At 42.6% G+C, this 12,159-nt stretch overlaps 1 long non-coding RNA gene across 1 annotated transcript in view; it reads left to right on the top strand.

Moving 5' to 3' along the window:
* LOC148005811 (uncharacterized) overlaps positions 1 to 6,048 on the top strand; it is a 29,787-nt gene extending 23,739 nt beyond the window's left edge. The window contains exons 4-6 of the long non-coding RNA XR_015620240.1: positions 1,255 to 1,674; positions 3,960 to 4,108; positions 4,529 to 6,048. This is a non-coding gene — a long non-coding RNA (uncharacterized LOC148005811). The remainder of the gene's footprint in view (positions 1 to 1,254; positions 1,675 to 3,959; positions 4,109 to 4,528) is intronic.
* Positions 6,049 to 12,159: the final 6,111 nt, after the last annotated feature.

The following is a 12,159-nucleotide window of genomic DNA, read 5'->3' as shown; positions in this document are numbered from 1 at the left end:
ACACTGGAAACAGAAGTCACTGCTTACTGGCATGAGTCACAAACATTTGTCAAATGAGTCTAGATGTTAGAGACAGTCATCACCGAAGCTATGCTGGTTTCTTTAAAGTCTTTTGGTTAAAAGAGTGACAATTCCTTTTCTTAATTTCTATTCATTCTTTTCATATATATAAACAGAGCACCTCCGTCCTATGTACCCAACTCTCTGTGGGTACCTCCAACATGGCCCCCTTGCCCCATTGTATCCTCCGTATCCTCCCTGTTTTTGGCTAATGACCCATGAATGCACCCAGTGCTGGCTGGTGGATGCTGGTGGATGCTGACCTGAGCTTGTGTGGGTAACCATAGCTGTCACGTGTTCACGGGCAAGGTGGACATGCTGTTGATCACACTTCTCTCTACCCTCTGGCTTTTGCATTCTTTCCTCCCCCTTTCCATGATTTCCCCTGAGCCTTGGGGGCAGGAATTCATACAGATGTCCCATGTCGGTCTGAGAATACAGTGACAAGAGCTGTTTCATGGTAGTGTGATTGCTGACCCAGCAGCCTTGGCCTCTGACACTGGGACTGTGGGTTCATATTTAGTATAAAATTAAGCTGAATGAAAAATTAAATATGCAAACAAGGGACATAAAATAGAGCTGTGATTATAACCCAGAAGGCCATAGAGTAATGAGAAAGACAATGGCCGTGTTGGAACTATGCCATCTGGATGACAGTTCTAGCCACAATAGCAGATGGGACCCGGTTGATAAATGCTAGCCTCACATGCATGAGAACTTCAGTTTGGACTACTTGAACTCACACAAAAATACTAAACAGGACAGCACACACCTGTAATCCAGGCAATGATGAGATAGGAGTTGGAGACAGGGAGATCCTTGTAAGCTTTTAGGCCAACTAGACTCTGGCCTACTCTGAAATACAGACGAGTGAGTCTCTGTGTCAAAGTAAAAGAGGTGAAAGGTACCCCAGAACTGATGCCTGAGATTGTCTATGAACTATATGCCTGGTGTCACACACACACACACACACACACACACAGAGAGAGAGAGAGAGAGAGAGAGAGAGAGAGAGAGAGAGAGAGGCCAGGATAGAATAGCAATCCAAAACAGCAGATACTGAAGATTAACAGCTGTTGCTAGACTCTGAAAGAAATTTTCAGTAAGTATTGGACCAGTGAAAGTGAATTTATAACAAACCTGGTTTGTTTCTCTGCCATCATGGCTTTATGAAATAAACTGTTTCTGTCGCAGTGGAGTCTCTGGAACAATTGAAAGACAGCCTGTCTCAACGTCTTCATTGGTGAACCTTACTCACTGTGGCTTACTTGAATGAATGGGGCTTCTCAGCTCAGCTAAACTGGCCAAGTGCTTGGTACAAAGAAGAAGCAGACAGTACCTTCTACGTGAATGCTACTCCATGCTGATAAATATCTCTGAGCAAAACCAGAAAGGAGGGAGAATCTGGAAGAGCAGACACCAGCCAGGAATGTTGACAGCTTGTTACAAGTTCTGGGGAGGAAGTTCCATCAGTGTGGAAATACTCACAGTGCGTACTGGGAGACGCTGGCTCTGCAGGATACCACCTAGAACACGAACCAACGTTGCGAATTCACAAATGATATGCCGTTTGTGCAGAAATAAATACTTATAGAGTAGAAGACTACAAAATTAGTAAGTCTCTAAGTTCAACCCTAAAAATCATGTGTGTGTGTGTGTGTGTGTGTGTGTGTGTGTGTGTGTGTGTGTGTAGAGTTAAAGCTAGACCTCTTGTGAAATGGTAACTATTCATGAGTGTAGTGGCATTAGTCCCCCCACACACATACCCCAGCATTCACAGTTTTTAAAACAACAGTAAGTTTCTGGATTAGTAACTTGCCAGTTACACTCTGGTTACACTTGACTCTCTGGCTCTCAGAGTGGACACGGGATTTGGAGTGACTGTGCAGGGCTCCTGATACCTTGCCAAAATTCTGGTGCCCTTCTTGGGCCTTGCCAGGACCAGAGAGCCCTTGGGAGAATCCCGAGCCATGTGGCCAAAGGTGAGCAGAGGCTTCTCTTGTCCTTGGGGATGCAGCCGCATGATTGCTCCTACAGTGGATAACCTTTCATCTGAGGCCTGCATGTCCTCTATTCCTGTCCCCATGACCACATTTTTATAAGCCAGAATCATCATCTTCAAGGTCACAAGGAGGGAGATAGAGATGAACGATTGGTGGGATTCAAAACAACCTCTTCGGCTCAATTAGTAGAAGGTTAAGGGTTGCTTGTCTAGCCAGAAATCTGTAAAACTTAACTTTTGGTAGCTATCCTGGTTCTAGGGCTTCTGGTGTCAAAGCTGTAAGTCTGGGTTTGTTGTTGTTGATTTGATTTGTTTTGTTTTGTCTTTCTGGTCTTGTTTGGTTCACTGTCTAGTGTGTCCCAGGTTGACCTCTAACTCACCCTGTAGCAGAGGAGGATGACCTTGAACTTCCGATTCCCCCATTTGCTGGGATTATAGCTGTGTACAAGGTGTCCTTATTATGTGGTTCTGGGGTTCAAGACAAGAGACTCATGATATTAGGAAAGCACCCTCCTGACTCAGATCAGCTCCCATGAGGTCAAATCTGGCTCAGCTGAGATCTGGAGAGAAAGCAATAGTTCTGACCATTTAATCTAATACCACTGACGTTCAAATTTAAATAAAAGGAAAAAAACCACAAGAGTTGTGCCTCACCATTTCACTGGTATATATTTATTGCAGACGTTACTGAGATGTCTGTGACATTTGATGTAAGCGTTCAATTTACACTGGACATCTCTTGCTCTCCCTTTCTCCTCCCCCTGCTTAATTTGTCTTCTCTGTTCCTCTAGATCACTGATGATATGCAACTGTGTCTGTGACATGTTGAGCTTGAGGTCCTTCAAGAGTTGGTACTCCTGGGTCATCTGTTACATCCGTATTAAATTTCGAGGTTGCGCCAAACTGATTTTCATGTTATCTGGGCATTGTGGAACTATTCTCAAACCCACCAGCAATATAAATGATGCCACAGAATCTTTTCAATATTCTAAAGCTTAGACCTTCTCTGGACAGTCTCCTGACTACTCTACCAGACTAACCCTGGCCTACCCCACCTCTCAACTCTTCTCCCAGAGTCTCTGTCTCTGTCTTTGTCTCAGTCTCTCTCTCTCTCTCTCTCTCTCTCTCTCTCTCTCTCTCTCTCTCTCTCTCTCCCCCCCCCCCTCTCTCTAGAAGTTCTACCTTCAACTTCCTACTGCACTGTGGGCCGTCAAATCTTTATTAAATCCAATCAGATACAATTCTAGGTTGCCTTAGTCAGGTGAGAAAGGAACAAATATTTTCAAAGTAAGAGACCAGTGATAGGCCATAGAAATAATGAGACCAGGTCCTGCCAGCATTTAGCTCTCTGCTGGCACAGGATTAACGACTGGATACACAGAGACAGCTTCATGCAACTATCCCAACAGCTGGGGAAGGCCCCTCTTTATTTCAAGGTGCTTGCATTTGAGTTTCCCGTCCAACTGAATCTGCTTGGTAATGGATTACCAGAAAACATGGCAGAGCTTAACAGGGAGTGGACTGTGTTTGGTAAGGAGCAATTTCAAGTTCAGCAGCGTATTCTTGAAGTCAGGTAAACCTCTGACCTTGGGTGAGAGCACTGGGAGGATATTCAAGCACCACAACAGAATCTCCAGTGAGGGTTCTGTAGCTCTGTGCTTGTATAGCATGTGTAACACCCTGAGTCCCATTCCTACCATCTCCCCAAAAATTAAAAAAGAAATCTTCATGCGTCTTTCTAATGCTTCTCATCAGCATTCTCCTTACTGCTGTTAGTGATCATTTTGTACCTAAAAGTAGAAATGTGATTCATTGGCTCCATTAGCTGTCCATAACTATAACGAATCACCCCCAGATAACTGGTTTATAATGAGAATTTTTTTATTATTATTCCTAGGTGCCTTCATGTTTGAAAGTCAGTGTTCCAAGAGACAAAGGCTGTACAAGTTATTGTGATAATAATCCAAATCGTTGTGTCTTAGTCAGGGTTTCTATCCCTGCACAAAACATCATGACCAAGAAGCACATTGCTGTTTATCACCAAAGGTCAGGACTGGAACCCAAGCACATCAGGAAGGAGGAGCTGATGCAGAGGGCATGGAGGAATGTTTCTTACTGGCTTGCTTCCCCTGGCTTGCTCAGTTTGCTTTCCTATAGAACCCAAGACCACCAGCCCAGGGATGGCACCACCCACAATGGGCTGGACCCTCCCCCCTTGATCACTAGTTGAGAAAATGCCTTACAAATGAATCTCATGGAGGCATTTCCTCAAGGGAGGCTTCTTTCTCTGTGATAACTCCAGCTTGTGTCAAGTTGACACACAAAACCAGCCAGTACACATTGGATGTTATTATGTGCATCAGAGATCATCATCAATGGGCATTAAACTTTATTATAATGGTAGCAGAAAGTTTACTTTGTTCCTTTAATAATATTTCCTTTTTTCTTTCACTTACTGGACCCTAGGCCCTCTGATGAGATTGGTGTCACAGATGTGAGAAGCATTTTGAAGTCAAAGTCAAACCTTAACTTTAATATGTATCAGGACCAGGAAGAGTAAACAACAGCAACAAAGAAAAACAAACAAAAAAACCCCCAAAAAACAGAAGAGGGATGTTTGTCTTATAAAACAGAAATGCAGAAAGAAAAGTGTGGTGAGGTGACAGGGGAGGGTAGACTGGAGTCCTGGCTGCTCAAGGTTGGAATCAGCACTGTCAGCCTCTGCTGCGGACTCAAATCATGCAGGGAGCATCGGGGTCTTGGCTCAGAGAGATGCTGGTGGCAACATTATGTTCTTTGAAGTTTGGGAGAACCTATCAGTGAGAAGCTATGGTTACCATATGTTGTGCAGCAATTTCCTCTGAGATAAAACCATCTGTCTTGGAGGGAGGGAAGCTGTTAAGATACAGGATGTCTTAAAGACATCTTTCAGTTCAGGAAATAAACAACTGAAAAATCTCAGGAAGTCTCTGAAATAGACCAGAATCACTGTCCTCCTCAGGTATACGTAAGCAGTAAAGACTGCTGAGAGACACTCTCAGACAAGCTGGCCAGAAGAGGCTCTGACCATCAGAACCAATTAAAGAAGACTCTCTAACCTTCAAGTCATGTAATGAGCACCACATTTCCAGCTTTCAGAGGCTGTCAGTCATTCTGTGGTGGACTGTTGGTGCTATACCTGCCCTAGGGTCATCTGTGCTCCTGTAAGCAACCCATGCCCGTGCGCCTATCTATAAGTAACCCCCATGAACTAATTGGTTCAAGTTGGACTTTGGTGGTATGTTTACTTTGTCTGCCATTGATTCCCAGTCTGGGTTGAGTAGACATTTGTTCCTATCCTCCCCCAGAAACAGCACTTGGTGCTGAAATACAGATTACCAGAAGGATGAGTCTGGGAGGAGTGATTGCATAGTCCTGGTTATGGGTCGTAAGGCAAGCAACTGAGGATGAGCAGCCCAAGGATGGAGCAACCACGGAGGCAGGGGATGAATCTTGTAGCCTTTCTCTGTACAGTATGGGACAGATAATGTGCCTTCTTGCTATGTCAGTGATTATGGGGCCTTTATGATGGAAACTGAGGCTTACAACCAAGCCTAACTCCTCTATGCAGAAGGGAAGTCTAGGTTAGGAGTCCATAGGAGAAACTGCAATATGATTAACTTTTCCCATATGATATATGATAGTGTGCTTTTGTGCTAGGTCATTAGTCATATGACCCTTACAACGGCTGCTGACGCACACAACCGAGACTGAGTTCTCTAGTCAGAAGTAAACTCTAGGTGGGGAGTCTGTGGGATAAATACCAGTGAGGCCATCTTTCTTTATATGCTTTGGGGTATCATGCCTGCTTGCTGAGTGGACTCTGGTGTATGAGTATAGAAATGCCCTAAAAAAGAAAGGTTAATGCTTCAAAATAAGATTTAAGAGTGTCAATGTACTGCTTCAGGGGCCATTGCTATGGGCAATAAAAACTGTGTCTAAGGCTGAGACGAGTTCTCAGTGGGATTTGCTTGTGTAATAGAGGATTACATGGCGCTGTATACAAGAACAAGGGAGTATTAGTTAGATGTGCGCTAAAGAGGCCCATGGTTAGAATCAACGAGTGAAGAGAAAAATGACAAGGTAGGATCAATGGAAGATGTATCTTAGGTCAGACCTTTCATTTAAAAAAGAAAATGAAAAATCTGTGATTCCACATAAAGACAGGCCTAATACTGATCCTGTACAGAAAACTAAGGGACTTAGGAATGCACAGACCCTCATGGGGCTGAATTGAAAAAAAAAACTGTTAATGGTGACAGGCATGCCCTGACTAGCTTGTGAGCCTATGGATTGTGTGCCAGGTGGGATCTGTTTAAATACCTCAGAAGCAGAAAAGCTGAGTGATACGAACCCCTCTCTGTCCCCTAGAAAAAGGCTGAATAATCTGAGGCAGCATGAGGAAAACCAATCCTTGAGGACTGACTCATTCAAGACATTAGAAACGCAGGCTAGGCCCCAAAGGAGGAAGATACACATAGGATCCAGATGTAGGTTTAGTGAAGGTATAGCCCAAAGGAGGTGAACACAGGCCTATCCCAAAGGAGGCAGACAAAAGAAGAGCCCAAGGAGACAGGTACTGTGCAACCTTTAGCCCTAGACTAAACTAAACAGCTCTAGCCAACACCACTAAACTTACCATAGGTTGGAAATACCCAAGACCCCATGAGAATGGTCCAAGATAACAGGCTTGGATAACCCAGGGAGAGCAACTGTGAATTAAAGACTCCAATGAAATACGGACCATCATTAGAGACTATTTGAAAATTTATACTCCAAAAAACTAGAAAACCTAGATGAAACTGATAGGTTTCTAAGTGTATATCATCTATCTAAATTAAAGCCAGGAGCTATAAAGAAATCAGATTGACCCATCACAAGTAATGAGATTGAAAGGCAAAGCCTCACCTCACAGAAAAGCCCAGGACAGAATGCATTATCTCCTGAATTTCATAAAACTTTTGAGGAAGATCTCATAGTAACACTTCTTTTTCAAAAATATGGAAAGCAAAGGAATATTACTAAACTTATTCTATGAAGTCAGCATTATCCTACTACCCAAATAGCAAAATCACGACAAAAGGAAACTACAGACCAACTTCTTTGCTCAACGTAGTCACAAACAAAATACTTGTGAACTAACTTCAGGGACACATTCAGAAGGCAGACATAATGGCTAACTGGGCCTCACTCTGGAGACGCAAGGTTGGTTTAACCGATGCAATTCAATAAATGTAAGACACCACATAAACAAAGTTAAGAACAAAAACCACATAATCATCTCTATGGTGATGAAAAGGCAACCAGAGCTGCCCGGAAAAGTCACTCACCAGCCTCTGAGCTGCCTCAGAATGTGCTGTGAGCTCCAGGTCTCTGGGTAAGTTGTCGTCCCTGCTGGCGTTGGCTGTTGGTGATGCTATTGTCATTGAATCATTTCTGCCCCTGTACATAACCATTCCCCATAATATAAACATCCTCAAAGAATTCACTGGTTTACGAAGAAGCTGGTCTTTGGTGGTTCCCTTGTGTAGGTTTGTCCTGTCTTCCCATTCTGAGTTGAGTAGGCATTTATTCCCATCCGCCCAGATAGTATCACACAACACCATAGAACTAAAATTAGGAGTTTGGTATAGAAGACAGCACACAGACCATGCCTTTCTGGTCTTAAATTGTAGTGATGGTCTTGGATGAGGGTCAGAATTTTCAAGGAGTGTGGGAGAGAAATGAGGCCCAGCTCCGGTGGTTTAAAAACATCCATATTAAATATGGGGGTGGCTCCTGGGAAGCTCAAACATTCTAACTTTTTGGCTTAGTCAGTGACTCTATTGTACACTCCATTGCTCTCTCAAAATATGGCTGGGAAGGGCATTCTCCTTGTGTCTACCACATTACTAACAGAAGGCTGCCTGCAAGTGTGTATTTTTCCTCACAGGAATTAATTTGGAAAGATCCCTTTAAAATGAAGAGAAATGTATTGTCTTTAAAAATCAAAGAACAAAAGAACAATTAAAACTTTTTAGGTAGAGGCGAGAGCTCTGTGTTCACTGTAAATTTTCTCTTAATAAACTAACTTAACAAAGACTGAAAAGAGAAGAGGGATCTGAGATGTATATACAGAACTGAGATGTATATCCAGAAACTGGAGTCTACAAGTCATAAAATGCACTATTCTTCCTTGGATTAGAGGAGAGAGTTAGAACAGATGTTCTGTTTGTGTCCTAACATTGCCACAGTTATTTGGGCAGGACCTTGGCTCTTCTGAGAACTCTGGTGGTTCTTGTAGAGCAGGAAATAAGGCTCATGAGACAAGCCACGTGCTCTTGGTAATTGGTTGAGCTGGGGAACAGTGTTGCAAGACTTAAAGGAGAATGCTGAGTCGTGAAAATGATTGCACCACAGAAAAGTCAACCATTCAGCTCTGGGTCAGAAAAGAGATGAACTCACAGATCTGCAGAGAAGCCTCCAGTGTATCTCTGATGATATTAGATGGAGAGAGGTGCAGGAGAGGACAAGAAGGGGAGGACTCCTGGATGGGAAGGCTAACCAGGCCGTCTTGCAAATGCTTCTGAAGAGAGCCAAGCTGTTCAGGGTTCCTGAAGGCTGTAGTGGTTCTCACTCCTGATGAGTATGGTCTGGGAAAGAAGATACATGGAAGCAGTGGGTTATGGGGAAAAGGTCAGACCAGCCAAGGTTCAGATTAAGCTGTAATGGGAGCACTCAATGGTTCTAACTAAGTCCTGGAGAGTCTCCCAAAACAAATAACCTCACTTTGATTTCAGGTGACTTCTTGTAGCCTCTAGATTTCAAGGAAGTGTCCCATCTTAACTAAATTATCAAGGCTATGTGTGTGGGTTGTCTGTAGTGTGTATTTTCCTTTCCATTTCTCTGGTCTATGGGGTCTGTACTGATAGCACTTTCTGTTCCCCGGTTGATCATTTTCTTCTTTTACCCCGCCTTCCTCCCAGCTTCATGGTCTGATTGCTTAGTGTTTTATCAGAGGACGACTCTTTGTTTTGCTAATTTTCATCCATTGCTTTTCTCCTTTTCATTTTTTCACTGATCTAAGCACCATTGAGTTTTTCCTCCTCGAGTTCAATTTGCTCTGTTTTTTTTTTTTGTTTGTTTTGTTTTGTGTTTTTACTAGTTTCTTAAGAGGTTAGATGATCAAATTGAAGTCTCTCCTTTAAAAATATGAACATTTAAAGCTATAAAGATTTTTTTAATGTGAGCATGAACGCTACAAAGTGTTCTGTAATACTCTCCTTAGCTGTTTCCATAAACTGTGATGTATTTACATCTTTGTTTAAGTGTGTTCCAATTACCTTTGAGAATTTTTCTTTGGTCCACAGATAGTTTTAAGCTCTAAGTCTTTGGAGAGCTTTTAGATACACTACTCACCGGTTTTCCATTTAATTCTATTATGATTGGCACATGCATTTTGCATGGTTTCAATTTTTATACATCATTTGATAGTGTTTCGTGCCTCAAGTCGTGGATGGAGCACAAGTGTCAATCCTGTTCTTTTGTTCTCCTGCATCCTTCTCACTTGCCCTTCTAACCACAAGTAGACATCCCCCACGGACCCTGCAATTTACCTATGTTCTCTTTCAGGTTTTGTTTTGTTTCTCTCTTCCACTCCCTCTTCCTCCTCCTCTTCCTCTTCTTCTCCCTCCTCCTCCTCCTTCATGAAATTTGATTCTTGTCAGGGACAAACACTACAGGGTTTGTGTCTCTTTGGAGACCTCGGTCAGTATTTAATAGCCCTGTTTAGTCTTGATAATTTTTTCTTCTCCTGGCTTTTACTCTGATGTGAACACAGTCACTCCAGTGTTCCTCTGAGTGGGATTCTCAGGTGTCTTTGGCTGATCTCTTTTTGTCATCATAGAGGTGAGTTTAAAAATATTTTAATAAGATAGCTTCTTTTTATTGGTACATGTAGAAATATAGACGTTTTATATAAGTAGTTCCCCTTATGCAGTACCCTTCTAATATTATAGTTGTAACTATATTTACCTTGAAAACACCACCAGGAAACTCTCTAACTTTTACATTTGGTAGTTATACGCACTGAAAGAACTTCAAAGGGCAAAAGCTGGCTGTTACGTTTACCTTTGTGTGTACGGTTTCTGCTGGGTTTGTTTCTGGAGCTCCTTGATTTCCCCTGGCTTTGTTTGGTTTGGTGTGGTTGGTATTTTTGTCTCTGCTGTGTTTGGTTTTTCATCTTAAGAACTGGGAGAAAAAGAGAGAGGTCTTTGACAGTTTGATTTTGTTTTGTCTGGACTTGGTTTCTTTGATTTTATCCCATGTGAGGTTCTCAGAACCTTCTACTTTAGTAAAAAACAAAATCCCTGTGGTCACAATATTTAATAATGGAGCACCTATATCCCTTCCAAAACACTTTCTACCACTCTTCTCTCCTTCCTTTCCAGGCTCTAAAGTACAGTGTTAGATCTTCAGTGTCGTGCACTGATGCTAGAGACAGTTTGCTCCCACACTCCACTCCACCCTAGAGACTGCTCTTGTCCTTTCTTACTTCCTCCTTCCTGCATCCTCCGTCCTCCCTCCCTCCCTCCCTCCCTCCTTCCTTCCCTCCCTCCTTCTTTCCCTCCCTCCTTCCTTCCCCCTTCTCTCTCTCCCTCTCTCCGTCCCTCCCTCTCCCTCTCCCTCTCCATCTCCTCTCTTTCTATTTTTCACCAATTCAACTATTTCTATTTTTGTTGAAATGAAACGTTCTTTCCTCTGCTATCTTTCTTCAGCCATTAAGCCCATTAGTAAATTTTTATTATTTCAAAGGCTGTATTTTTCTGTTTTAAAATGAATGTATTTGACTTTTTAATGGTTTCTCTGCTCTAAACTCCTATTTTTTCAGTTCGTTCTAAGGATTCTGCTTTCACATATAAGCGAGTTTCTGAGAGGAGATTTGACGTCTGTGACAATCAAACCTCGTTGAGTCTGCATGTATTGCCTGTCTCCTCTCTTGATAATTGATTAGTTCTCTGTCTCTGTCTTTCTTAAAAATAATTCGGGATTGTGTTAACAACAATACTGTGACTTTCTCTATTATTTAACCATCTTCTGGAGGTGGCTTTAGTTTGGTTTTGTTTGAGCAGTCCATAAACCCAGTGAGGTTTAGATCACAACTTCTCTCGCTTCTTGTGTAGGCTGCACCTCTCATCTTCAAAGCTTTTCCAACTCTTGTTCTGGGATATAGGTGGGAGTTTGTTTTCAAAGCTAGGCTGTTTGTGTCTGCTCCACATATTTGTGGATCCTAAGGAAGGACTTGTCAGTTTCCATGCCCAATGAGGGAATTGTATCCCCCAAACACTCTCTGTACCCCATGACTCCTTTTCTTGGTTCCTTAACTATAAAGCTAAGGTATTTCTCAGAATTTGAGCACCTTACTCTGAGACTTCTTTCAGGATGAAGTGGTAACTGAAAAAGACAAAAATAATGATTCTCTAAAGATCGCCTGGACCTCCCGAGACCTTTCTTAGCCAGTCACACACGTAAAGCTGCTACAATGATAATTTCCACCAAACACGACACAATGAACACTGAACATCTGACATTTTCAGTGATTTAGGATCTAGATTATGGTGCTGGGCAGGGCTGACAGACATCTCAAGGCTGATGGAGAAAGGGCTTATTTCCAAGGTCTCTCACAGGGATTTGGAAGCTCTGATTCCAAGTTCTTAGGGTTGACATGCTAAGGTCCTCCTCATTGGCTGTTGGCCAAAGATAGATTTTTGCCATAGGGCACTTCGGAGCACAGCCACTGGCTTTCCTCAGAAGAAAAAGGAAGATGGGGGTGGGGTGGGTCTGACAAATATGAAAAACAGAGGCTTTTGTAGATTGATCTTTAAAACATCATCTGCAAACTTTCTACCATATCTTGTTCAAGTGAATCATCAAAGCCAGGCCCTGTTCAAGAGGAAAGAATTACACAAGAACATCAGAAGTTGCCTACAACACTAATCTTGAGCTGATTGTCTGGTGTCTTTGAGTTGGAATTATATATTTTACCTTCAGACCCTCACCAGAGGACAAGAAAAATTGTC

The sequence above is a fragment of the Rattus norvegicus genome, chromosome 5 (assembly GCF_021556685.1).
Source record: "Rattus norvegicus strain SHRSP/BbbUtx chromosome 5, alternate assembly SHRSP_T2T, whole genome shotgun sequence".
NCBI lineage: Eukaryota > Metazoa > Chordata > Mammalia > Rodentia > Muridae > Rattus > Rattus norvegicus.
This window is presented reverse-complemented; position numbering and strand designations above follow the sequence as displayed.